The sequence below is a fragment of the Leptonychotes weddellii genome, chromosome 12 (genome assembly GCF_054177405.1).
Source record: "Leptonychotes weddellii isolate Sample4059 chromosome 12, ASM5417740v2, whole genome shotgun sequence".
Lineage (NCBI taxonomy): Eukaryota > Metazoa > Chordata > Mammalia > Carnivora > Phocidae > Leptonychotes > Leptonychotes weddellii.
Window position 1 is genome coordinate 82,912,019 of NC_138380.1, and position 25,900 is coordinate 82,937,918.

Below are 25,900 nucleotides of genomic sequence, written 5' to 3' on the forward strand. Positions count from 1 at the left end.
TCCTGGACCCTGCCAAAAGGACAGCTCCCTCCTTGCTTTTTTCAAGCCTTACAAAAGATAATTCAAATCTCCACTAAATGTCATGTTTCAGGTCCTCAAAATTTTTCAAGCTAGCTTGTCCTGATATAAACCCTAAATCTTAGCAAATCTAAGATCTGGGCTCCTGTCCTACCCACAGTAGAACGAGCAGCTCAGTAACTCTCAGGCAGTCATTATGTCCTCCTCATTCTTGAAGGTTCTTATTAAATCTGGGCTATGGCTTCTCTTATCTGGACATAATAAATCCTCTTCCTTTACCCTTTTTTGAAGAGAAGCTCCTTCAAAACCCTTGTGTGGGCCCCCAACCATCAGCATCACGTAGGAACTCCTTAGAAATGCAAATTCTTGAGCCCCATCCCAGATGCATCAGACCCCCCCGGGCAAGGGTGGGGGGTATGATCTGTGTTTTAACAGCCCTGATGAAAGCTAAATCTTGAGACCCACTGACTTCGTTTCTCTTCGAGCTATTATAAGGTACACAGTAGGTACTCAGAAAAATGTCAGCCAGTGCAGGGACGGAGAATCACGATGTCCTCCTGCATGCTCTTGCTCCTGCTAGAACTCTTGCGGTCATGTTCACGTTCTCATTGCACCAACTGGGGATTCAGTCTGCAGTTCATTATGGCTCCCTGACATACTTGTAAAAGGCCAGACCTCCTCCATTTTGCCTTGGCATAATTGGAGAGTTTTTCCTTCCCCAAATTAATCTCTCTATATTTAACTCCATTTGAATTATACTGTTTATATGCATTCATTTTTCCAACTTGTCTAGCACATTCTGCATTTTATCCCACTTTCCAAGACACTTGTCACCTCCACTTATTTTTGTAGCAATTATGGATTCAATTGGAAGATTCTTTATTCCAGAAACTAAAACATTATTAAAGATATACTGTGTTACACATGGAAGCTATACAAGGAGCCAGGGCATAGAAAATCAAGAACGTCTGTAAAGCGTGCTTGTACTTGAATTTACTTTTGTTGAATATATTAAACACCCAGCAATTCCAACCAACACAAACAAACCAATGCAGCCAGTCTCTCACAGGCCACAGGAAGGGAGAAGATTTTCAGACCCTGAATCCTGTCCTTCCTTGTTTGTCATTTCCTGGAAGAGATGGACATTCCTCCCTCCTTCCCTGGGTAATGCAAAGCCCCAGGCTAACATGAACTGCCCCTTCCCTCTCTTGTTTTGTTGGCTCTGTGCTCTCAGCCTGTATGAGTCTGCTTGGGGCTGACAGAGTGCCATAGATAGGGTGAAGTTTATTGTCTCACAGTTCTGGAAGCTAGAAGTCCAAGATCACTGTATCAGGCAGGGATGCCTTCCCCTGAGGCCCCTCTCCTGGGTTTGCAGGTGGTCACCTCCTTCCTGTGTCCTCATGTGGTCTCCCCCCTCTACCAGTCTGTGTGCTAATCTCTTCTTTGAAAGACATCAGTCATACTGGATGAAGCCCTGCCCTAAGGACCTCGTTTTAACTTCATTACCTCTTTGAAGACCCAATCTCCAATTATAGTCCCATTCTGAGATACTGGAGGTTAGGACTTTATCATATGAATTTGGGGTGGGACACATTTCAGCCCATAACACAGCCTATTTACATCTGACTTACAGCTCAATAAAAGGCAAGAAAGTGATTCCCCGAACTTAGATGGAAACAAATTCCAGCTCCTTTAGGCAGTGCAGTGGGGGTATAGTGAATAAATAGAAAATATGATCATATAAACAGGATACTGAGAAAAGTAAATTTGAGGTACAACAAATAACTGGGGCTCATTACATTAAGCAAAGGACAATCTATAGGCGACTCCATCCAAGATGTGTCCCAGACGACACCAAAATCATAGTGCTCTGGCCATCTCTGACTACCATGTTTTCCTAAAAAATCTGACATTCTTAAATACTTCAGGACCTATAGAAAATAATCCTAAACTAGAAAAATACTTAAATTGTCATATTTAGTGAAACAGATGAGATATGTTCAAAATGATAGACCATGATCTATGCTTGCGCTGATCAACTCTAGTGTGTAGCTCACCGTGACCAATTTGAACACATCTCATGTGTTCCCACACCATCCAGCTAGAGCTTCCTGCCGTCTTCCCGACTCATACCTGTCTCCGGGGGTAGACAGGAGTGGGGCAGTGGTGTGCCTGCTGGAAGGAGCGCTGGCTCCTGAGTCAGACTCCCCTGGCCTCAAAACTCAGTTATATCAGCTGTGTGACCCCAGATAAGCCATCTTAAGTCTGTTTCCTCTTCTGTAAGGACAACACCAATACCAACCAAGAGGACTAATACCAAGCTTTAAAAGTCTACGTAAAGACCCGTGGGAAGCATCTCATCAATGGTATCCATACAGTTGGCCTCTCAAGATCAAGCCAATGTAATAAAACATCTGCCTTCATAGAAGCTTCTAAGTCCCCCTTTCTCTCCAGGAAGGAAAAGGAAAGAAGCCTTTCGTTCAGGCTTCTCCTTATTCCCTAATACCCTGCACTATCTTTTGGTGAACTATGCCACTTTTTATGGCCAGTTATGTATGAGGCATTTACACACCTATTTCTTTTGCCAGTAATTACACAGTATAAGTAATACAGGATTTTCAGATTTAAGTCAGGGTCTGAAAAACAACAGAATTAAATCTAATTCTAATGTTGCTTATTTAAAGTCTTTGAAATTTCTATATTGAAACCCGAAGTTCTTTCATGAAGTAGCTTAAATCTCTGCTTTCCCTTTCTTTATTTGATACATATATATTTTTTTAAATTTTATTATGTTATGTTAGTCACCACACATTACATTATTAGTTTTTGATGTAGTGTTCCACGATTCATTGTTTGCATGTAACACCCAGTGCTCCATTCAATACATGCCCTCTTTAATACCCATCACCAGGCTAACCCATCCTCCCACCGCCCTCCCCTCTAGAACCCTCAGTTTGTTTCTCAGAGTCCATAGTCTCTCATGGTTCATCTCCCCCTCCGATTTCCACCCCTTCATTTTTCCGATGATACATATATTTTTAAGCATATTTCTCATTAAACTAAGAACATCACAGATAAGGCTATTTTTTTTTGTCATTTACCTGAAAGAATTACAGTGCTAGGGATGGGAAGTAAGAGAAGTATTACTCTAACATCCTCTTTTTCTGAGGGAAGAAGTGATAAAAGAGGGTCAGTCTCTGGGCTCATTTTGATATGTACAAAAGGCTATTCCATCTGGACTTACAAGTGATTCTAGAATTAACAGATACATGTCTATACATTCCCTACATTGGAATGAGACATACGGGCTCCAGTGAGGAAGCTACTGCTTATATAATCTCGATTCTTGACAAGTAAAAACTTTTCAGAATTTTTCTTGGTTATTCCATATTGTCTGGTTAAACTCTGGAGGGAAAGCAGAACCCCAATGTCCTAAAAAAAATGCGTATTTACTTTGGAAGAAATGTATCTTTCTTAGATACTTAGGTATCTTAGAGTCATCTCATTCTCTCACTGTGTGGACACAGGACAAGCTCTTAAAAGAACTATTTTACTTCCCTCTTGAATTTCTTTCTGCTGCATAGCTTAAGGCATAAGCCCTAGTTTGCTTTTTTGTGTCCTTAGTGAGACTGCAGCCCATTAATTTGTTTCTCTACTGAGTTGTATCTGAGGAAGAAAAATTTCAATTGATTATTGTCTTACCCAGTTCCTTGATGGTACTTTACCACCCAGGGCCAATAAAATATTGATGGAATGGTAAAACGGAAGGCTATCTCATGATTCAGTGACTCAAAACTGTGAAAAGCTTTTGTCAAGTAACAATATTTAGAAGGACAACTCAATAAGTTAGAAGGGGTAGACTGACATGCAAATATCCATCGCCTTTTATTAAGTAAATTAAAAATAGATCTAATCTTTAATATGTGTCCCTACAGAATAAAATTTACTGGATTCAATTGTTGATTATGTGCTCGGCAGATTGGCTAATTACTTTGGGGCAGATGCTTGATGCATATTAATTTGGGTTCCGTGTCAATTATCACTATCTTTTATTCACAATATAGCCTTCCACTTAGCACAGTTTGGTAACTATAAGGATGTGCACTTGAAAGGTAACTTCAAGCAATTCTGAAGGGGGACAAAATGGCATCCCGGAAGGAGCCCTGAGCTATGAATGAGAGCCCGGATTCTAATGTGCTCGGAACCACATGATCTTGGGCCAGTCATTTACTCCTCATAATCATGCTAGGTGTATATCTGCTGCATAGGGATGTCATGTGAACCCGGGGGAGCAAAAGCATTACCACGAGGGACCAGAAGGAGAGAGAGCTCCTTATGCATTTCCAAAGTAGCATTTTACTAACAGTTGTTTGCAGGTAAAATGTTAATTGATGGTTAAAACACGTTAGGGAATTTAAAGGACTGACAAATCCCAAGCATTGGTAAGGACAGAGAGCAACTGGAATTTTCATACATTTCTTGTGGGAATATGAAATGCTACAGCCACATTGGAAATCAGTCTGGTAGTTTCTTAAAAAAGTTCAACGTGCATGTATAGTAGGATGAAGGAATTCCACAATTCCCCTCCCAGGTGTTTACAGAAGAGTAATGAAATCACAGGTATACACAAGCACTTGTACATAAGTGTTTATGACTGCTCTATTCATAATGGTCCCAGGCTGGAAAGAACCCAAGTGTCCATCAACAGATGAATGGATAAACAACCTGCGGCATAGATATCTATGTAAGCATAGAGATGTACGCTACAAATACATACTGTAAGTACTACTCAGCAATAAAAAGGGATGATGCTGCTGACGCATGCAACAAAACGAATCTTAAAATCAGTATCCCAGCAGAAAAAGCCAGATAAAAGAAGAGCACATACTGTACGGTTCCATTTTTAGAATCGTGCCAAATGAGGCCATCGTGACAGAAGGTCCATTGTGGCTGTCTGGGGCTGGGCCTTGGGGGGAAATTGATTGCGAAGGGGATGAGGGAACTTTACAGAATGATGGGAAGGAAGGTCCTATGTCTTGATGACGATGCTCGTTTCACAGATGTATCTATTTGACAAAACTCATCAAACTGCATGCTTGAAATGGGTGTATTTTATTATGTATAAATGATCTCTCGATAAAGTTGAATGAAAAAATGAACACACACACACACACAGGGAAGGCAGTGACAAATGTGAAGTTGACATGTCCCAGGCTGACCATCAGATCCTGAGCAAGTGGTCAGAGATCAGGTCAGGCCGTGAACTTTGGTGGGAGAGCCCACCAAAGTTCAGGGCCTGACCTGATTCTACTCCCGGGCTGACTTCCTTTTATACAGACTCTGCTATACCTGTGTGAATGTGACAATGGCCACGAAAGCAGTTTGTAAACCAAGGAGGGCTATCTCCAATCATAAAGGGCGCAGTGGCTAAGGCTGATCATGCACCTGTCCAGGGTCTTGAGCTGCCCCCTTTGTGTCAGCTTCCGGGCATGGGGGGGGCAAGCACAGATTGAGAAGGATCCCTCCTGGGCCTCCAAGGGGACCTGGTACTTGCAATCACTTCCCTTTCCTCCAACCTTCCTCTCCTGTGCTGGGCTTCCCTCACCACCCAGAACAACAGGCCTTTGAGAACCTCTAAAGGAGTCATGAATAAATGGACATAAAGACAACCTTTCTCAAGGCACACTGAATTTTGAAAATTAGGTTAATTCTTGCTTCTGGCATGGTGATTAAGAGCTCGAGCCTCCAGGTCAGACTCCACGTGTCCAGACACCAGCCCCCCTACACCTACCGGATGAACCCACAAAACCCTTTAACTTCTCAGAGCTTCCACTTCTTTGTCTGCAAAAGAGAGGTTAAAATAGCACCCACTTCACAGGCCGATATAAGAAATGAGCAAGGGCATCAAAGTCCTTAACACAGGGTAGCACGGAGTAAGAAAGCGACAACTGAAAGCTACAAATACTACTGGATATTTTTGTCCCGGCTGCCCCAGCTTCTCTCTCCGTTTCCTGTAGGACATCAGAGAACATTCTTCCCCACTTTACAGTAATCCAGCCAGACTCTTTGATGGGGGGGGCAAGGGGGGAGGGGAGAGCAGAAAGTTCCCAAACTCAATTCACACTCAGCCTAAATGGGAACTTTCCTAAAAATACCAGTTACAGAAGCCAAATTGGTCGGGCGCAGCCACACCCGTGAGCTTGAGTTGCACACTCCGAGGTGACGGCAAGCGCTGTATTTTATCTGTACCTCTTGGGCCGCCGGTCACGTGCGCTGTAATTGCGTGAATAGGCAGAAAAGAGTCCAGCCACATGCTGTGCTCGAGAAAGGTAGAAAATTGGGTGCTCCCGCAAGCCAAGTAGGGAATTAATAATATATTTAGGATTACTAATAAAATGCCTGTCAAGCAAGCTGCAACATATAATATACTAAAAAAAAAAAAAAAAATCCCGCCAGTTGTGTATAGAGTTTGCATTGTTCCTGAGCAGTATAATGTTCTTGGAAATACAATGCTTCAACCCCAGATGAAACTTCTATCCCCTGGCATTTCCACCCTCCGATTTCTCACTCGTGTGTATTTTTTACATCCCCCTTCCATGTAGCTCCACCAAGCCTCGCAGACGTCAGTGGGTCAAGCAGCCTCCCAAAGCAGCCTTCTGCACCTGGCTCACAGCCAAGCATCCATGTCTCAAAGCCCCATCCGGCAGGCTTCCTCTTCTTCCTCCTCATCCTCCTCTTCTTCAGCTTTGAGCGTGGGCCAGTTAGTCAGCAGTAAGTATCCTTTCTGGCTCGGTGAAATCATGGTGGTCTTCTTGTTGCCTATCTGCAATGCCTTCCCTCCTCTCTCTCTCTCTCTCCCCTCCCTTTCTCTCTCCCCACCATCCCTCCGTCCTTCTTTCTCTCGTTCTTTCAACATCAAAGAGGAATTTCCCGGCCTTTCTAGGCCAATACCGGAATAAGGTCTCTGCCCAGGGCCAGATGGTTCCTTAGGGAAACAGGCCCCCGAAGCACGCCCCCTTCATGGGTGCGCGCAGGGGCGGGTCTCTATCTCAAGAGCTTTCTGCCATGCTGAGTCAGTCCTGCCGCTTTCAGGAGGGAGAAGCTGATCAGCTTGCAGGCCATAAGCCACAGAGCTCAGAACTGAAATCGCCAACAACAGGTACTCAGCCAGCAGGTCAAGCTGCTTTTCCGTGCGTTTGAAGTCCCCTGCCTTCTATCTGTAGGTGTCAGAGGAAATAAAAGAGACCGTGCCCGTGGGCGGGTGGGTGTGTGTGCACAATGAGCCGCCTCCAGGGGCACGTGGGGAAAGCTGCACGGGCTGGAACAGGATGGGAAATCTCTGAACCACCATTCATAAACTAAAATAAGCCTGCGGGTCTGCTTCCCTGAGTGGGCCACATATATATGTAACGTTTAGAAACGGCATGTGGCCCCACGTAAAGACAGCGTGTGTATCACATGCAAATCAGAACATGTGGAGATGAATGGGACAATGGTCTGATTTCAGGTTAGTCGTTCACCTTTGGGTGCAATTTTTACCCATAAATAAAATCACAGAATGCGCACTTCGATTATAATTCTCCAGGAACCGAAAATCCAGTAATTACAGGTTTAAAGGGCTAAAGCACTGCATAGATATCTGTGCCATAAAATAAAGACACATCTGAGTATCTGTGTTTGATCGAGTGTCATGAATAACTTGTTATAACAGGAACAGCAGGGATCCTCATGTAATGAGAAGCAAAATGGAGGGTTGCCATGCCCTCCCCATGCAAGCAACCCCCCCCAAAAAGAATATATATGTGTATGCATACCTACATATAAGTTCAATTATATGGATAATTCAGGCAAGAAGGATTTGGAATGGAGAAGAGAATGAGGACTTATGGGAAGATATGAAAATGCCCAACTATCTCAACTAGCCTGGAGGCTCCTGACCTCAAAGATGGGTCAGCACCAAACAGAGTTTCAGAGTACATATTGGAGTTTGCCATCAACCAGTTATTATAGGTTGTTTAGATATACAACCCCTCTCGTTTGGGCTAGAAACTCTAGTTTTACTAGAATAAAATCATAAATAAAGTTAATTTAATTATAGCCAGATTTTCCCCAAGAAAGACACTCCTCATAGGGGTGTTAGGAAAGATTTCAACATCATTCCAATTCAATATTCTGCATAAGTTTCCACAAAATACTCTAGTTATAAATAGCAGCACAGTCATAAATTTAGGATAGGCTTTAAGCTTTGGTCCTATAAGAAAAGGAACTGAGATCAAATATCTTACAGAGAAGAAATAAGGTAAATACGAAATAAAGTACAAATCATCCCACAAACACAGTATTTTACACAATGTAACCAGTCCATGTTGGAGATGAATGAGTGGCTGAACACACAGACAGACGGATGGATGATACCGGGTTCCCTCTAGTCACTTGTCTCGAACTGGTCAGGAAAGGAGCAGCCTTTTTCAGAAATCCATCACAGAGCTACTTAATGGGACAGATGGAATTTCAACTGCACGGTTGCCAATGGGGCATCTAAGTTCCGGGTGTATAATGAGTGAACCATATTACATATCCTGATATGAAATATAAAGAATGGGGACAGAGACTCCTTTACCATATGCACTTGAGGCAGGAAACTCCAAACTTACATGCAGAGCCTGAATGAGGAGCCTTCTCCAGCAGATATAGGGGAGGCGCAAGCAGTCCCCCTGGGGGTCAGACTTTATACAAACCCACTCCTGGGCTTAAAATTGTTAACCGATTTTGAGCATGTTGTTTAATTGATTTCCTTCTGTCTCAAAACCCAACTACACAATGAATGATACACAGAGCATTTCTCTGATGCTGATTCTCCCAACCAATCTCTGTTTAAGACTTGATTTGTAAAGAAGGGTTTTCAGAGCACTTCAATACTGTGCCCATTTTAATACAGTGAGGTCATAGAAATCCTCATTTGCAGATCTTGAAACTGACATCGGTCAGATCCTGAAAGTACTACCCATTTTGGCCGTCTTCTGTCAGAGGGACCACATCCCATCTTGGTTGAGAGGCTGTGACACTCTGTGTGACAAATCTAATGGGTGGCAGGACCAGGATGATAACCCAATGGGTCATACACAGGCTACACAGCACAGCAGCCTTCAAAAATCGGACGCTTACCCCTGAATTTTATCCAGTGACATTTGAATGACAGTATATGTCAAATCACCTAAATATTCCTCAAATAATTCTTTAAAAGCCTGGACCTATGCCTTACAATTAAAGCACAGGGTTTTCCCTGAGCTAATATAAAGAGAAAAACTAAACATTGTGCATATATTGAAGTCATAGTCAAGCATGAAATATCCATTTAAAATTATTGTTGTCTGAGATGAAACTTCACCAAATCTGCAGATAGGATAATATGGGGAGCCCAAACCCCTACTTCAGATGTAGTTGTGATACAGATGAAATTACAGGGGAACAAAAGGGTGGTTTCGTCAGAGGCTGTCAACTTAAAAATAAAAACACAGTGCCATGTATATGCCAAGCACAGGAATAGAAATTAAGAAAGCAAAAATAAGCAAGATGGGCTCCCTGCCCTGGGGGAAGTCATGAACTGGTAACAAAGAAACACAGTTACAATAAAGGGAAATGAACGCTATGATCAACACAAGAACAGGGACTATGGCAATACAGTTGATAGTTAACTTGGTTTTAGAGGTTGAGACAGAACAGAAAGACTTGCTAGAATAAATAATTCTTGAATTGAGTTGGATGGTTAATCAACAAATCCCTCCAAGAAACCAAGGCCAGGTCAACCTGGACTTGAACTTGTGGTCAAGACCTTGGTCAATGAACCCTCCCACATCCATGGTCAAATATTGGCACCATAGTGCTGTGCAACTTGCCACTGTTCCAGAGAAAATGGAACCAAAAGTCACCCCCAAATCTTCCCCACTCCAGGCAAAAGAACACAGAGTTAATGCCTTAGCAATGATAACGGGATCTTCATGTGCAAGGAACACCACATCTGAGCTCAGTGTTACCAAATAAGCACACTCCTTCCTCCCAAGAACACCTGCTGTAGGTACCTGTTCGCTGTTCCCACACAGCTTGCCCTGTGTTATACCTTGCTCGGTTGCCACAGTCATCAGAAGTAAATATAGTTTCTATAAGCAGGGCTTTTGGAAAGTCTAACAGAGTCAAACAAGTGACTTGAGAAATGTCCCAAATTGGCTCAAGATTTACACAGTATTGTTTAAAAACAGGTAGATTTTGGGGTTTTTAATTCTTTGCTGAGTTTGGTTTTGTTTTGTTTTTCAGTACACACTCTTTAAACCCCTGGCCAGTAAACTTGATTTTTTCAGACAGCAAAGGACCGCTGGCTATTACCAGAAAAAACAAGCCATAAAGTGAACATAAAGATGCATGGTGATAGCTTATGGTACCCCTGATTCCCATGATCACAACTCACACTATTTTCCACAATGAAGTCACCATATTGCAAGTAAACTGTTCTCCCAAATTACATTGCACATTCTTAAGTGGTTTCTTATTTCTCAGAAATATTTGGTAAATATGCCTATTATTTGCTGTGAGAATAACATAAGAAAGCAGATGGGTGTTTACATAAGACCGTTAATTCATACTTGGCAGCTTCTTTAAAGTTGCATGTTTTTCATAGAAAAATCCCACAAGCAGAGGTTGTAGAAGGATGATGTTGATGGATGGTGACGGTTCGACCCAGTTAGCAACCCCTTATACTGATGTCCATGTCAACTGGTGGAAGGAGCTAAATTTTAAAAAGTAAACAAAACAAAACATCTGTGCTGGTCCATCCTCAGCGCTCAGTTCGGTATGGACCCAGTGACCATACAACCAGATTCTGCAGAACAGGATTGTTTTCACCCAATTTGCATTTAGTTCCCATAAAAAATCTTTTATTTCTCAGCCCTTGCATTCCAGATTTGGTTTGGGAGACGTCATGCTTATGAAATCCTGCCAATTTTCAATGCCAGTTGATTCTAAATCTCTGGGCCAGTTAATCTCTATATAGGTTGATCTTCTGGCTTCTCTAGCAAGGGTCAGATTTGGGGCAGATCCTGGCCATCCTTCTTGTGGCTTCCTGAACCTGTACTTAATATATTGGGCTGACTTCATCTGGAGCAAATTTCTCTGAAAGGTGTCACTTCCTCCTCAATGCAGAGAAATCCCAGACCGGGTTGCCCTAGTGCTGGATCGACCCAGTAGGGGATCTGAGAGATCCCTCTGAGGTCCCCGTCCCCATCAAGGTGGCCTCAGAATCCTCCTTGAAATTAACCCAACCTCCCTGAGCCAGGAGACTGGATAAGGGAAAACCAGACTGAACTATCCCAGGATGGAATGTCAACCTCTGAGCCAGACTGAGAGCTGAAGTCACATCCCAGGGAAGAGGCTCCCATTTCGTTTCCCCTCCTCAGATAGAAAAGCATATATCCCTTAAGGAAGGGGTATTGTTCCAACAGTGGGAGGGGCGGAATCCTCAAGAGTTTAAGACAGAAACTTTAGGATCAAAAAAAAAAAAGCATAAATTTTTTTTATCAATTCAAAAACACCTTACGGACACTACCTCATGAATTCTCCCAAAGTGTGAAAACAAGTCCCACATGCTGTAATCAGGGTGAAACTGATTTTTGTTCATGGGTGGGCCCCTTCTTTGCATGGGGCTGGGGGCCTTTGTAGTCTTGGGACTCATGGAGAAAACTGTAGTAAGACATTTTACCACCTGATTTTATGGGTAAGAAAAACAATATAAGGAAAACCAGGAAGCTCATCTCCAGCAGTTAACAAATTGTGCAAAGAAGAAGATACCGATTTCCCTTCCCTGGGCCTTTATCCAGCAGATCATCAACCTGTTTAAATTTCACAGAATTCCTATCTCATCAGCTCTCTAAGTAGAACGAGGGAAAAGACAAGAAGGGAAACGTGTGAGAAGAGGAAGAAGGAACTCAGCTTCCTGGTGTGACGAGTGTTTGTCTGGAGCCCCACGGAAGACCCTGGGCTCAGTGGGGCAGGGAGCCACCTCTCTGAGCTTTAGAGTGAAAGCTTCGACAGTCAGTCAGTGCAGGGAGTAAGAGTCCACAGCTTTCAGTTCAACTCTGGTTATTGTCAGTAATCTGGCACAAGCAAGATTTAGTTGCTAGTCTCGGGGAACCAGGAAGACAACATAAGCATTAAAGGCAGCAGGGGAAGGGAAGAATAAGATAGAATGGATTTACATAAAATTGCCACCCAAGTCAGAAACCTGCACAGGCCACAGGGCTGAAGCAGAACACAGTATTCTTCGAGATCAAAGACCCGCCCCGCACGTGCTGCATAACTCAGTTGATTCCTGTTGATCTAGAGATGGAGCTAATAGAAGGCAACAAATTTACTTCCCACAAGGGCTACTTAGCTTTGCTCAGAGAAAAACTCTCCCCCTAGCTCCAGACTACACTGGCAACCCCAGCCCGCTGACACCCAGGCATTTGCCACTTGCCATAAATGGTGGAGTTGGGGTTGGGGAAGGGTATGGGATAGGGTGCCTGCCCAGAGGTCCCCCCTCACAGCGCCTCTTTGGCTCATCACTCTTACACAGGTGGTACAGCAACTTTTCTGTGTAGTGGAACCTGGTGAATAAGGACGGTAAAGAGTGGAGAGAAGACAGCAGTTTGCAGAGGGGGCCATGCCTAGACTCGGGCAGGCCAGAAACATAGAGAAGGCCCCTGTCTGTGGGGTCAAGGGATCCCCTGCTTCAGAATCACCTGGGGCACTTGTTCAAAATGCATGTCCTGGGCCCCATCAGGTGACTCCTAGTCCTGCCAAAGGAAGAAAAGCACCATCCTAAAAGCCATATCGTTATAAGGAAAGTCTCCAGTTTCCAATTTTTCACCCTGGGTTTTGCATCTCCCCTGCCCACGCTGGAAAGGCTCTCAGCCTTCTCTCCCGGCAGGAGGCCAGGCCTCCCCGTGTCCGTCTGTACCAAGTGGCCAGCTCTGTTCCAAACCAGAGCTTCTCGACTACTATTTTATCATCACCTCCTTCCCCCACAAGAAGCCCTTTTATGCTTTTTTAAATCCCTGTTACCCTCCTTCCCCCGTGAAACGTTAATATCACAGATCTACTGCACATCTGTACTGTTTATGTGCTGCAGCCCTCTGCGGGGGGGCGGGGGGGAGGGGGGGTCCAGAACCACCCCGTTGGGAATGCACACTCTGAACGCAGAGTCCCCAAAACAGGCTGAGCCAGGCAGCAGGTCTCAGGAGGGCTGCCGATGAGGAGCTGAACAGGCAGCCAGAACCAGTTCTAGCTGACTGATCGTTCCCAAGTAAGTGCCAACGGAGGCCTGGTGCAGCCAAACCTTCTAAACATTTCAAAAGAACCTAAAAAAAAAAAAAAAAAGGAAATGTTTTTCTTGTGAAACCTCCCAATGTTTAAATGTTGGCAATTCCAAAAACTTGTAAGCTCTAGGAAAGCTGAGTTGTATGTGCAAGCTGCTCATTTGCAACTTCTGCTCTAGGGATGTTTGAAGGAAGAAATGAGAGAAGAGGCTGCCGTGTGCGTGGACGTGACTTCCCAGAATCCTTAGCAAACCCTTCAAGTTTCTTCCAGGCTGCTGCACGGGGGGGACTTAAGATCCAGAGGGCAGCCTCTCCCAAGGACAACCCAAACAAGTCTTTCTTTAACCAGGGTTGCCAGCCCTCTGGGGGGAATTTGGAGGGGGGAAAAAGCAAGATTGTAATTAATCTTAATCAGTTTTGTAGCCACACTCTGCCCGTGTGCACGGACACAGATTCTCGATGTCCTACACTGAAATATCCTCCACTCCTAGCACAAGCTCCCCAGTCCAGCCTGCTAAACGGCTTGCAGGCACCCCCACAGTGCTTTGCTCCTGCCTATGTGCACGCTGCTCCCACAGGCCAGATGTGGCCCCTCCATTCTGCGACAGCTGCCCATTGGGCAGGACCCACTGTCACCTCTCCCTTCTCTGTAAATTCTGCTGTGGGGGTTGGACACCGTTAGTTCTTGATTATGCTCAGCCTGGTATTTTTCAGGAATTGATTCTCATTCATAATATTGAGCCCCAAGCCCCTATAGACTGTAAACTCCATAGAGGCTGGAACTCCCCCCCACCCAGTTCTCTTGTTCCCCCTTAATACTCAGTAGGATGCCCAGGAGTCACTTAAGAAATACTCACAGGGTCCCAGTGGTTGTACCACTTTTCAATCTTTCCTCGACAAACTTACAACGAATGACATGCAAAAATTCTACAGGACATTTTTTAACGTGAAGATAAAGAAGGTACCGTGCATAAGTGTATTGCAGATCCTACTGACAGAGTCCATTTCCCCCGTAATGAAAAGACCTGGACTGGAAGCTCCAAGCCCCCCACAGATACTAACATGTTTATTCAAAAGTCTTTGAACAACTGGCCCTTGAAATGCAAATGTTTATTTCTCTTCCGACAACAGGAGTTTCTGTAGCCCTGAGCCCGGAAGACGAATCTAGTCCACCAGAGTCCCTAGACAAGCACTTGAATTTACTGAAATTGATGGATTATTGTGCAGAAAGAGGAAGCGAAAAACTTTTCACCGAAGTCCGAGGAATGAGGTGGAGAACAATAGAGTCAGCTCGCAGGGAGAAGGGCTTCGCTCCAGGCAGGAGCGAGCAGCACTTTGAAATCTTCCCCTATCCCCAACCCATGCTGTCTCCAGCTTGGTTTATGCTTTCATTTATCATTTATCCGGGGATCAGTAGCGGGAAGGGGGGGTTTCCTTCTCCAGCTGTTGTGTCATTTCCCTTGATAAGTCCTAAATTGACCGTGTTATCCGGGACCAAAGGAGCCTTCCTGCAGTAGGCATTTTTTATTATGTGCCCTTTTAGGGGACAAAGGCATCGTGTCAGTAAACTGCTATGGGCGGGGGCGGGGGGGGCGGGGATACAGTATTATTCTCACAGCTTCATAAGCATGCTCTTCCGAGGGGCTAACAGGAACGTAAGAAATTAGACAACATTACCATCTGTTAGCCTGCCTGCCTCAGTGATCTGGTGAAGGACAAAACAAAATCCTCTTTTTCTCAAGGGCAATTTTTAGCCCTAAAGAACCCAATTAAGACATTTCAAATTGAAACCTTACCCTATTTATGTTTTTGCACAATATTTGAGCCTATCGATGGGCAAAATGGAATCGCATCCCCTAGCTCACGCCTCCCTGCCCTGGTTGTGACGGGTTAAGCCCAGGGGAACATGCTCTTGTATCTTGGAAGTGGCCATGTGTGAACTACCTGTGGTTTTATCTGGGATAGAAACATCCCCAGGGGTGATTTGTGGAGGTGTAACGCCTTGAGGATGGGGCCCTGGGTGCCTCACTCGGGAGACAAAGAGAACATTCTACAATGTCAGTTTCCCCACCATCTGCTGTTAAAGAGAGCCACTTTCTTAGAAGCCGTAATAAACAGATATTGCTTGGGTGTGTGTTGACGTATTGATCCTATTTTTAAAAACATCTCCACAGATCCTCAAACGGCAGCGGGTGAGGTGGATGGGGTTAATCTGGAGGAGATCCGAGAATTTGCCAAAGCTTTTAAAATCCGGCGCCTGTCCCTTGGCCTGACCCAGACTCAGGTGGGACAGGCTCTCAGTGCTACAGAGGGCCCCGCGTACAGCCAGTCGGCCATCTGCAGGTAACCCGTGCCCACATGCTGTCACCTCTCCTGGCCGGCCTGGGCCTCGTTTGTCCTCATGGCTCAGCTTTTCTTCTTCGGGTGGGCAGAGCTGGAGGGGTAGAGTATGGGAACTAAGTTTGGGGGGGGTTGGGGGGGCTTATACGTTGGAATCGGTGACATGGACAGAAACGAAGGTGCTAAAGCAGATGCGGGGGCCTGGCTTGATAACTCCTGTCAACTCACAAAGAAGGCAGTGTCATTGGAAATCCCCCACCACGGGCCAGAAGTTTCCTTCTGGACTCCCCCTCCTACGCAGCTGAGACCCCCCCGCCCCTTCTCCTGTCTGCAGACAGGTATCCTGAGCAAAAGCCATAAAGCTGCCTGTCCCAACGGGTGTTAACACTCCCCCCATTTCGGCCCAGGGACGGCTATCGGGATTTTTCCAAGGAAATACACCTTAAAAAGAAAATTAACCATCTCGTGACCGCAAAGGAATGCTTTAACACTGCCTTCCCAGACACAACGCTAAAGGCCCTCCCCCTTTTTTTTTTCAAAGAAGCAGCTGCTTTACATGGCTCAGAAAGGGGTAGTGAGAATCTGGCTTACCCTGTCCCCACCCCTCCAAAAAAAAAAAAAAAAAAAACTAAATAAATACATAAATGACAGAATCCAGCCTTGGTTGTGTTCAAGTTGATCTGGGTCAAGCCGCCAGCAGCAGATCCCGTGCATGTGTGTATGTGTGTGTGTGTTGCACTAATCCCATGTTTATGCATGAGGTAACAAAGGCACTTCTGTAAGAGCTTTTTCCTCTTGGGCAATGCCTTATGAGTCCTCCTCCATCAGGAAAAGCCAAGAAACCAACTCTAAACTCATTTAAGTGGATTTTGTTCTTGGTGATCCATGAAATGCTGTCTTTTTATCTGCTCTTTATACTTTTAATGTATTCCCCAAAGGACGGAAGTGTACTTTTCCTGCAGTTTAAGACTAAGGTTATAAATAACATCAGTATGGGGTAGTAGCTTGCAGCTCACATTTTGCTCAATGATTTTCCATAAAACCCATTGATTGTTGTTAAATACAAAAAGCACCATAGGATCCTCTCACGTCTATGGTCTCCCCTACTGTTTTTTCTTATAAGATACCTCCCTGTAGAAAATAACCTTTATTCAGTCTATACAAGGATACTACTGCTGGGAAATTTGTTTCAAGGCTTGTATATGTTATTCCCAACAACACCAACGGAACATCAACACTAACAAGCAGCATCAATGATATGAATACTGTTGCTCCCTGTTGGGAAACATTAATTTTGTTTCATCTTGACAGCCTTGTGATGAAGGCAGCCACAGGTTTTTTTAAGTTGTCCATTTGTTATTTTTGCTAATGTCCTCTCTGACTTATTTTTAGTCCTAAAACGTGATTTCCTTTTATTGGCTTAAGTGCCATCTGATGTTTTCACCAACACCCATAGAGTGTCTAAGGCATTCCCAATCAAATATGTAGATTTCTAAAGTCTCCCCCAGGGGAAGCCAAGAAACCTATGGCTGAAATGGAGAGAGAGAGACCCTGGGAATTCACTGTATGCCAGAATGTGCCAGAAGCCTTGACTTTACAGCCTTTCTCTAGCTGCTAGGGTCTGGGTGAGCTAGTTTTAGGAGCTAACGACCAAGAGAAAAAAAATGAAAGTCTTGAAAGAGATGGAGATCTGACGTTGGAACGATTCACGTTTATTGAAGGGGAGGGAAGGAATCTGCATTTGAGCCTGCACACCCAGGTGTCACTTATGAGCGATGGTGACTTCCAGGCACGGCTCCGACAAGTGCCTCCTTAACAGAGACGCAGAGAAGGAAACACCACCAACACGCTGACCATCCCTATTGCAAGCTTTGTCCCTCACACCGAGGCACTGTGAAGCCTGTTGTCACACTATCCAGAGTTTAAGCTCTGTAGCTTTTATGGTAAAATGTGGTAGGTAGCAAATTACCACCACAGTTAGAGCTTTGTGGCAAGCTCATTAAATGAAATTAGACGATTAGTTCATTTTCTATTGAAAGCAAAATGTACTTCTTCCCCCTTTGATCAGTAGTGGAAGTTGGGTTTTATAAAAAAATAAACAAATAACCCCTTGAACTCTACAGGGAAGGCAATGCTATGGAAATCACATTAAAACTTGATACTGTTTGCAGTATCAAGATAAGATTATGGCCCATAAAGGAAGCCTATCCTTTTGTGTCCTTCTGCAAGCGTCCTTACAAAGCATATTCTGGCTAGAGCAGGTTCATTTTAGCTCTATAAGATGCACTCTGCAGTCAGACGGTTGTCTTCCGATACACTGAACACTTAAAAAGAGTATATCCAAAGAGGAGATCTGTGTATCCGAAGTCATCATACGGGAGGGCCGTGAATTTGGATTTAGGATAAACAAACGAAGGAATAAAAGCAACTGGCACTTCTGTGTATTTCATTGAGCGTGAGGCTGAATTGGATACCAGGATGACCTCTTAAAACACTCCATGTAATTTTGTCCCGAGATGCTTCATATTTTTTAAAATCAGTGTAGCAAAGAATTGCTGATGGCGATTGATACATAGAAGACCTCATTTACAGAAAATGATATCATGGGAGTACTGTTTGCAGATATCACACATTAAACACAGCTTGATGCCCTGGTGCCAAAGTACCCCATTACGCTGGACAGCGTTTGAAAGGCATGAGGTGGCCTTCGCACATCCAGGGAGGGGGTTATTCGTAGCAATTACAAGGTGTCCAGCTGCTGAGTCCCCCCAGTAAAGTAGCAACAGGCCGTGTTTTACCTGGAAAGCGGGCAAGTTGTTAACTGACATATGATGCAAATTGTTTGTTACCAGAGAGAGAGCAGGGGTGGGGGGGAGAGACAGACAGACGGAGAAAGAGAGAGGGAGGGAGGGATTAAAATGAGACACTAAACAGAGATGAAAAGAACCGCGACCCAGCGTCATCCCTGACTCGACTGGTAACTTACAACATTTTCATAATGGAGTCCATGGGAGGGGTTTCGGGAAAACCAAACGGAAGCCATGCAACAGAGTCGTTTTAAATGAAAGAACGTGACAGCTGCTGTCTCCGACGCCCCTTGGACGGGTCGTTTCTGTTTCCATCGTGGTGGCTCGCGGGTCCTGCCGTCTGCACCCTTCCCCACCCCCATCCGTGTGGCTGTGTGGGCTGCATGCGGGGCATGAACATGCATGGGGGCGGGGGGCGCTGGCTTGAGCGGGGGGGACGGCTGCCTTGCAGCTGGCTGCTCATCCGGAGTGAATTCGCTCTGCCAGGCGGTCAGGCAGGCAGGCAGGCAGGAGGCCCACCCTGGCAGAGGACTCAGTGTAAGACTGTTCTTTCTCAATTCTCCCCCCAGACACACCATCCTGAGAAGCCACTTTTTCCTACCACAGGAAGCCCAAGAGAACACTATAGCTAGCAGTCTGACAGCCAAACTGAACCCTGGCCTTTTGTATCCTGCCAGGTTTGAAAAGCTGGACATCACCCCTAAAAGTGCCCAGAAGATCAAGCCGGTGCTTGAGCGGTGGATGGCTGAGGCTGAGGCCCGCCATCGAGCAGGTATGCAGAACCTGACCGAGTTTATCGGGAGTGAGCCATCCAAAAAGCGCAAGCGGCGCACCTCCTTCACACCCCAGGCCCTTGAGACCCTCAATGCCCACTTTGAGAAGAACACACACCCCTCTGGGCAGGAAATGACCGAGATTGCCGAGAAGCTGAACTATGACCGGGAAGTAGTTAGAGTTTGGTTCTGCAATAAGAGGCAAGCCCTGAAGAACACAATTAAGCGCTTAAAACAGCACGAGCCGGCCACGGCGGTCCCCCTGGAGCCCTTGACAGACTCTCTGGAAGAAAACTCCTAAAGAGACACCCAGCCTGCAAGCAGAAGCAAAACCCACAGAAACTTAAACTCCGCCCTCAGACGCCACAAATCAGAATTCATGACAAGAAGAAGAAGAAGAAAAAGACTACATTGAAAACAAAGTCAAAAGAGAGCCCCAGTCGTCACCCTTGTAAGTAAAGAGACTAAGAAAACTACCAAGTGGACAGAATGGTTTATACGTGTCCTTTGGTTTTCCAAAAATGAAAAAAAAAAAAAATTTTTGAAAATTTTTAAACAAGGCACACACCGCACCTGCAGGTGTGTGTGGTAGGATAGTCCCCTGGTCCGCCCGTCTCCCCGAAGCCAATTTTCTAATGGACTTAAAGCAAACCAAATAACCACATACTTTTTTCTGTATATTATGAAAATGTGAACACATTTTAAGGAAAAAGAAAAACAACTAAACCAAAAAAACAAACAAACAAAAAAGGAAGAAAGAAAGAAAGAAAAAAATAATAAACCCAACAACAAAACAAAAAACTTGCATCTGTTCCAAGCGAATACAAGCCTGCCACCTGGAGGAGGAACTGCGTTCTTTCAGGTTCTAAGTGCTGATTCACTCTGAAACCCTATTAACCAAAGTCAGAAACATGGCATTGCAAACGCGATCGTTGGTCTACTCTTCTCTGCGTGTAAAGTTGTGTTACGAATTTTTACATTTGTATGTAAAGGAAAATTACGGAGCCTGATTTCTCCTGTCTTACCCATCTCTGTCCTCATCTGTGAGGTGGGTGTCATTGCTGAAGCCATCCTCTGAGGCTCACTGTTGGTTTTCATTTGGGGTGGGGGGTTCTTTTCTCTTTGTCTTGGTTTTGTTTTTTGGGGGGGAGGGGGCATCCTGGATCGTGTGCCAAAGCATCCATTGCTTTCTTCTCACTATGACTTGTGGGTTTGAGAAAAGAAAATGGAGCTCGCATTTCTCATTCTTCCTCCATTTCTCCATCTCCCTCGGGTGCGGCCTCCAGGGTCTACAGGGGGGCCACTGAGTGGGAACGGTGTCTTTTCCACTCAGATCCCAGCGAAATGCAGGAGAGACTCCAAAATATCTAGGGCTTTGCTCGATGAACTGTCAACACTGGCAGAAGCTGTAATTGTACTCACTGTCCACACCAGAGCTTGGGATTTTTCTCAGTCTGCTGGCCACGTACATGGAGAGCTGACCAAAACTAATTTTGTAATATAAACATAAACTGCACATTTGGTTCAATACTTACATCTATGTTATGCTTCTGTGCAAAGCAATTTCTCTCAGAAGTCTGATAGCCAAAGAAATGTCTCAAGATTTCAGTCAGAACACACACATAGCACGCACACACCCACATGCACGCACACAAAGACAACAGGCCAAAAAGAAAGGGGTGGTAACTGGATCCTTAGAGGCCATCATGTATCCTGTAAGTCCCATCTTTTCTGCTACTCTTTTCATTCCAGTAGGGATGGCAGACTTTTTTCAGGGCAGGGGGAGCCATTCATTGTTCTTGGGATATACATTTACAAATGGAGCAGAAAGTTGGAAGATGAATTTAAATGATTGGGATTGGGGGCTGGGTTCTTGAGGGGAACAGAAGTTGTAACAGTGAAGTACCTCCACCGAAAGGAAAATTCTAGAAGCGGCTTATCTAACACGTCAGAGTAGCCTTCACCATTAGAACGAGGGGATTAGTTCTGTTTTCAAAATAACTTACTCGAAAGGTACTTGGGCCAGAATCACCTGATGAGCCAGAAGGAAAAGGTGAGACATGAGGATGGCCGGGCAGGTGGCCAAGCGGTTCCCCCAGAGCCAGGCACGATGCGTTTGGTCTAAGGAGCCGGCAAAGGGAACCACCGATCTGCCGGCTGTCTCAATGCAAATATTCTCGAGTCACTAGTTACTAATCACGCTCATGTCCTCTCTAGAAGTAAATTGTGAAAGAAAGAAAAAAACTAAACCCTCAAGTTGCCCAGCTGAATAGAAATGTCATCTTCCTCCCCTAATGCTCTCCCTCCCCCCGGGAGTGTGAGTTTCTTCTTCTGTGGGGCCCTTTGCAGGTGTCAGTGCGATGGCAGGACTGTCCCCACCCACCCACCTGCCCCCCCCCCCCCCGCCGGACGGTTCCTGCGCCAATCAGGAGACCACCGGCAAGGAAACTCAAAAGGAAATGCTGCGGGTGGAATTATTTGCTTATAAAGGCATTTCCAATCCACCAGTCTGAGGCTAACTGGACCACAGCTAACTTGATCTTCAATGCCAATGACATCATGGTACACATTTCACCACCTCCAAAACTGCACACAAAGACCAACAACCTGGAAATCCAAAAATGTATCGATTAGACAGATTTTGTATTCCCCTCGGACCTGCTCTAAATTCCATCAAGAGAGGCTCCCCAGGAAGAGAAGTTAACCAGAGGACATATGATGGATGCTAAATGTTTAAACATACGCCAGCAACAGTTACATAAGGCCTGCTCCGTTCAGAGATCTATAATTGGGAGGGTATAACTAGGACAGTGAAAATATAAAAGAAAAGTAATCTTCCAGAGTGGAATAAAATAGAAATATATTCATCCCACAGTCATAAAACCATTCATGTGCAGTGATTTTTTTTATAGTTTTATAATTTTGTATTGTTTTATAAATTATTTATAAGGTGTTGTAATGCTTCTTATATTAATTTTTTACAGATAAATTTTTTGCTACAAGGCATAAAAAGGTGCCTGAACAAATTCTTAGGAATATAAATTATACTGTGTGACTTGTAAGTCTTCGGGACCTCACCTACTGCTTAATTTTATTATGACATTTCTTATTTCCACTTGTAAACAACTTCGTATATGCCAGTAACTCTTAAGTGTCTTTTATGTTTCCATGAACTGAAGGATAAAGTTGCCACTAACAAAAAATAAAAGCCACTTCGGGCATATGTGATTGTATTTCAAGCTTCAATATTTTTCTTACGTAGTCTTAAATTATGGTCATGTTCATTTCCTTCATTGTCTGATAAAAAAGTGAAAGGACTGATGTTCTGTTTCACCCTTGTTTGTAGGCTTTTTTTCAACCAAAAACCATATTGAACAACTGAGGGTTTTAGTTGTATTGCAAGGTTTTGGTTTCTATATGTTGTAATCACCCAACACTACCACGCATACACACGCATACACACACATAACACACACACACACACAAACACACGCACACACACCCCACAAGAGAGAGAACAAAAAAGCAAAAGGAGCTAGGAAAAAAGAAAACCAAGTAGAGGCGTATCAAAGAACTCAAGCTATAACCAAAAAGAAATTGTAAAATGCCTTTGCTCATCTTCTCTACGCTGGACCAAAGCTCAATATTTGTAGGTATATGCACATTGTATAGATATGGCTTAAATGTTGCTGACAATCTCGCAATACTAAACTGTTCCTATTTTAAGAAAAAAAAAAGAAATACAAACTGTTCATCAGTGTTTTACCTCAGCACTCTACTTGTACCCAGTTAATGACCAAGCTTAAAAAAATGGAGAAAAAGGAAATTGATTTTCATTTCAATGTTTGAGTGTAAAATCTGTTTGGATAACATTTTGTAATGAGCTTTCGTCATGTGATTTGCTTGTCTTCAACTTGAAATTATGTGAGGCACATTTGTTTTATTTGTTGTTAAGAAAGTGATTTTTTTTTCTTTTTGTCCTACGTGCTGTGATCTAGACTGGTCACCAGGGTCACTGATGAGGCCCCACAGAGAGCTGCCTGCTCCCCGCATGGGGGAGGCAGCAGGAAGGAGGGCAGGAAAACCTACTGGGTTGTTTTGAAAAAAAAAATCATCATGATGAGAAGTTGACATGATGGACTTGTGACCGAGAAGCCAAACTGGATATTTAAAAGCTCCTTACTTGCTCTGACATTGAAACCAAAGCTGATTTATCTGCACAGGTTGCTTAACGTTTAAAAAAAAAAAAAAAAAAAACTGACAAAACTGTACTTAATCTAGAGCAATATCTGTATGGTCAGTAAAGCTGCACTTTGTGTATTTCTTAACAGCTTCAGATCTGTCACTTTTAATTTGTACCGTAAAAAATAAAGAATTGTTTGACATGAGCTTCTAGGCTAAGTGTGTCTTGAACTCAGATATGTCATTGAAATTGTAAGCATGTAAATGAGCATGTGTTATAACCCCGGATGTTAAGAAAAGGAAAGGGTTCCAGGCAGACTGGTTAATATCATGATTATTTCAACTTTTCAAATAAAATACTAGATAAATTAGGACTCCATTGGTTGCAGGTTACAGAAATCCAACTTAAACTTGTGGAGACAAAAAAAGCCAATGGTATTTGACCTGACGCAGAAGTCTTGCTGGGGACCTCAAGCACCGCTGGATACGATGGTTCCAAGGACGTCATCAGCCTGCCCCTGCTCCGCTTCCTTCCAAGACGGAGACCCCAGATGTGGAGTCTTTGCACCTGTCTCTAAATGAGGCGCCATGTTGGGGGATGATGTTCTGGAATCGGCCACTAAGGGTCACAGACCCACCCTGTCTGTGGTCAGGGGATGGGGCCTCATGATGACAACCCCGTGGGGCCCCCAAGGATGAAGGAGGAAGTCTCCACAAGAACCTGAAGACGGAAGATGGCAAACCATAGCAGGCAGACAGAAGAACCCACAGCCTCCCGAGTCTCCTACGAACACCCAGCCGTGTGCCAGGTACTACAGAGGATTCTGCTGGGAAAGAGCTTTTGCTGCTCCTAAGCAACGCCTATCATTGCATGTTCTGGAACATTTAGGCATTTAGCATATGCTCCTGACGAAGTGTAATGGAAGAACGAGAGGTGAGTTAACGTTGTTTTATAATTTACTTGATCAAAAGGAAGATGGGAATATCTTGCTAAAATGCCAATAAAAGGTTTTTTTAATTAGAATCACAATCTGCATACTTTTAGTATGCATTTCTTAGGCTACATGGAGGTCCATATATCAACTTCATGTTGTGATTGATAAGAAGTGCTTTAGGACAAGCAACAGAACCAAAAATTGGAGGGCCCATACATTATAAATAGGCAACGAAAGTGGCCAGGAAGCTCCGGGATGGATTTTTAAGAAGAGCAAAAGGATGCTGATGCTTCTGCCCTCATGGGTAGAGAAAGATAAAATACAGTCCTTGTCAAGCTCTCTTTCCACATAAAGTCATCTAAAAATACTCTGGGCAAAGGCCATGCCCATCATTAAACCTATTATTATAAAATATGTTGGATAACATATCTTTAAAAAGGTAGCCATCTCAACTATACTCAAATTAAAAATAAAATAAGTATCTCAAAGAGATACTTGGATTTCCATCTTCATTACGGCACCATTCACAGTAGCCAAGATATAAAAAATAAACTGTGTTGTCCTTTGTTCATTATAAGAATGCTCAATATCCTAAAGAGACACAGTTTGGGCACCAGGGTGGCTCATTCAGTTAAGTGGCTGCCTTCCACTCAGGTCATGATCCCAGGGTCCTGGGATCGAGCCCCACATCGGGCTCCCTGCTCAGTGGAGAGTCTGCTTCTCCCTCTGCCTCTGACCCTCCTCCCTGCTTGTGCTCTCTTTCTCTCTGTCTCAAATAAATAAAATCTTTAAAATAAATAAATAAATAATTTGTTATTTATAAAGGACACAGTTATTTCAACTGTCAAAATAAAAATCTAATAGTTTCCACCACTCAACCTCTGCACCTTCAGCAAAGCTGGGTTCTACTGTCATGCTGGACCGAAGAGAAATACCAGCATAATAGCAACTCAGGGTCATAATTGCCTCCATTCTTTTTTTTTTTTTTAAAGATTTTATTTATTTGACAGAGAGAGACACAGTGAGAGAGGGAACACAAGCAGGGGGAGTGGGAGAGGGAGAAGCAGGCTTCCCACGGAGCAGGGAGCCCGATGCAGAGCTCAATCCCAGGACCCTGGGATCATGACCCGAGCCAAAGGCAGACGCTTAACGACTGAGCCACCCAGGTGCCCCAATTGTCTCCATTCTTAATAAGGACATAATAATACAATATTTGGGCAACAACCACTGATATAAGTATAATTACATTGTAACTATATATCTGAATCATTGTACCAATAAACTTTACCTATTAGAAGTCATATGACAGGGTACCTGTGTGGTTCAGTCGGTCAGGCATCCGACTCTTGATTTCAGCTCAGGTCATGATCTCAGTCGTGAGATCGGGCCCCACATCTGGCTCTGCACTCAGTGGGGAATCTGCTTGAGATTCTCTCTCCCCCTCCTTTTGCCCCTACCCCCATCCTCTCTCTCTCAAATAAATAAATGAATCTTTTAAA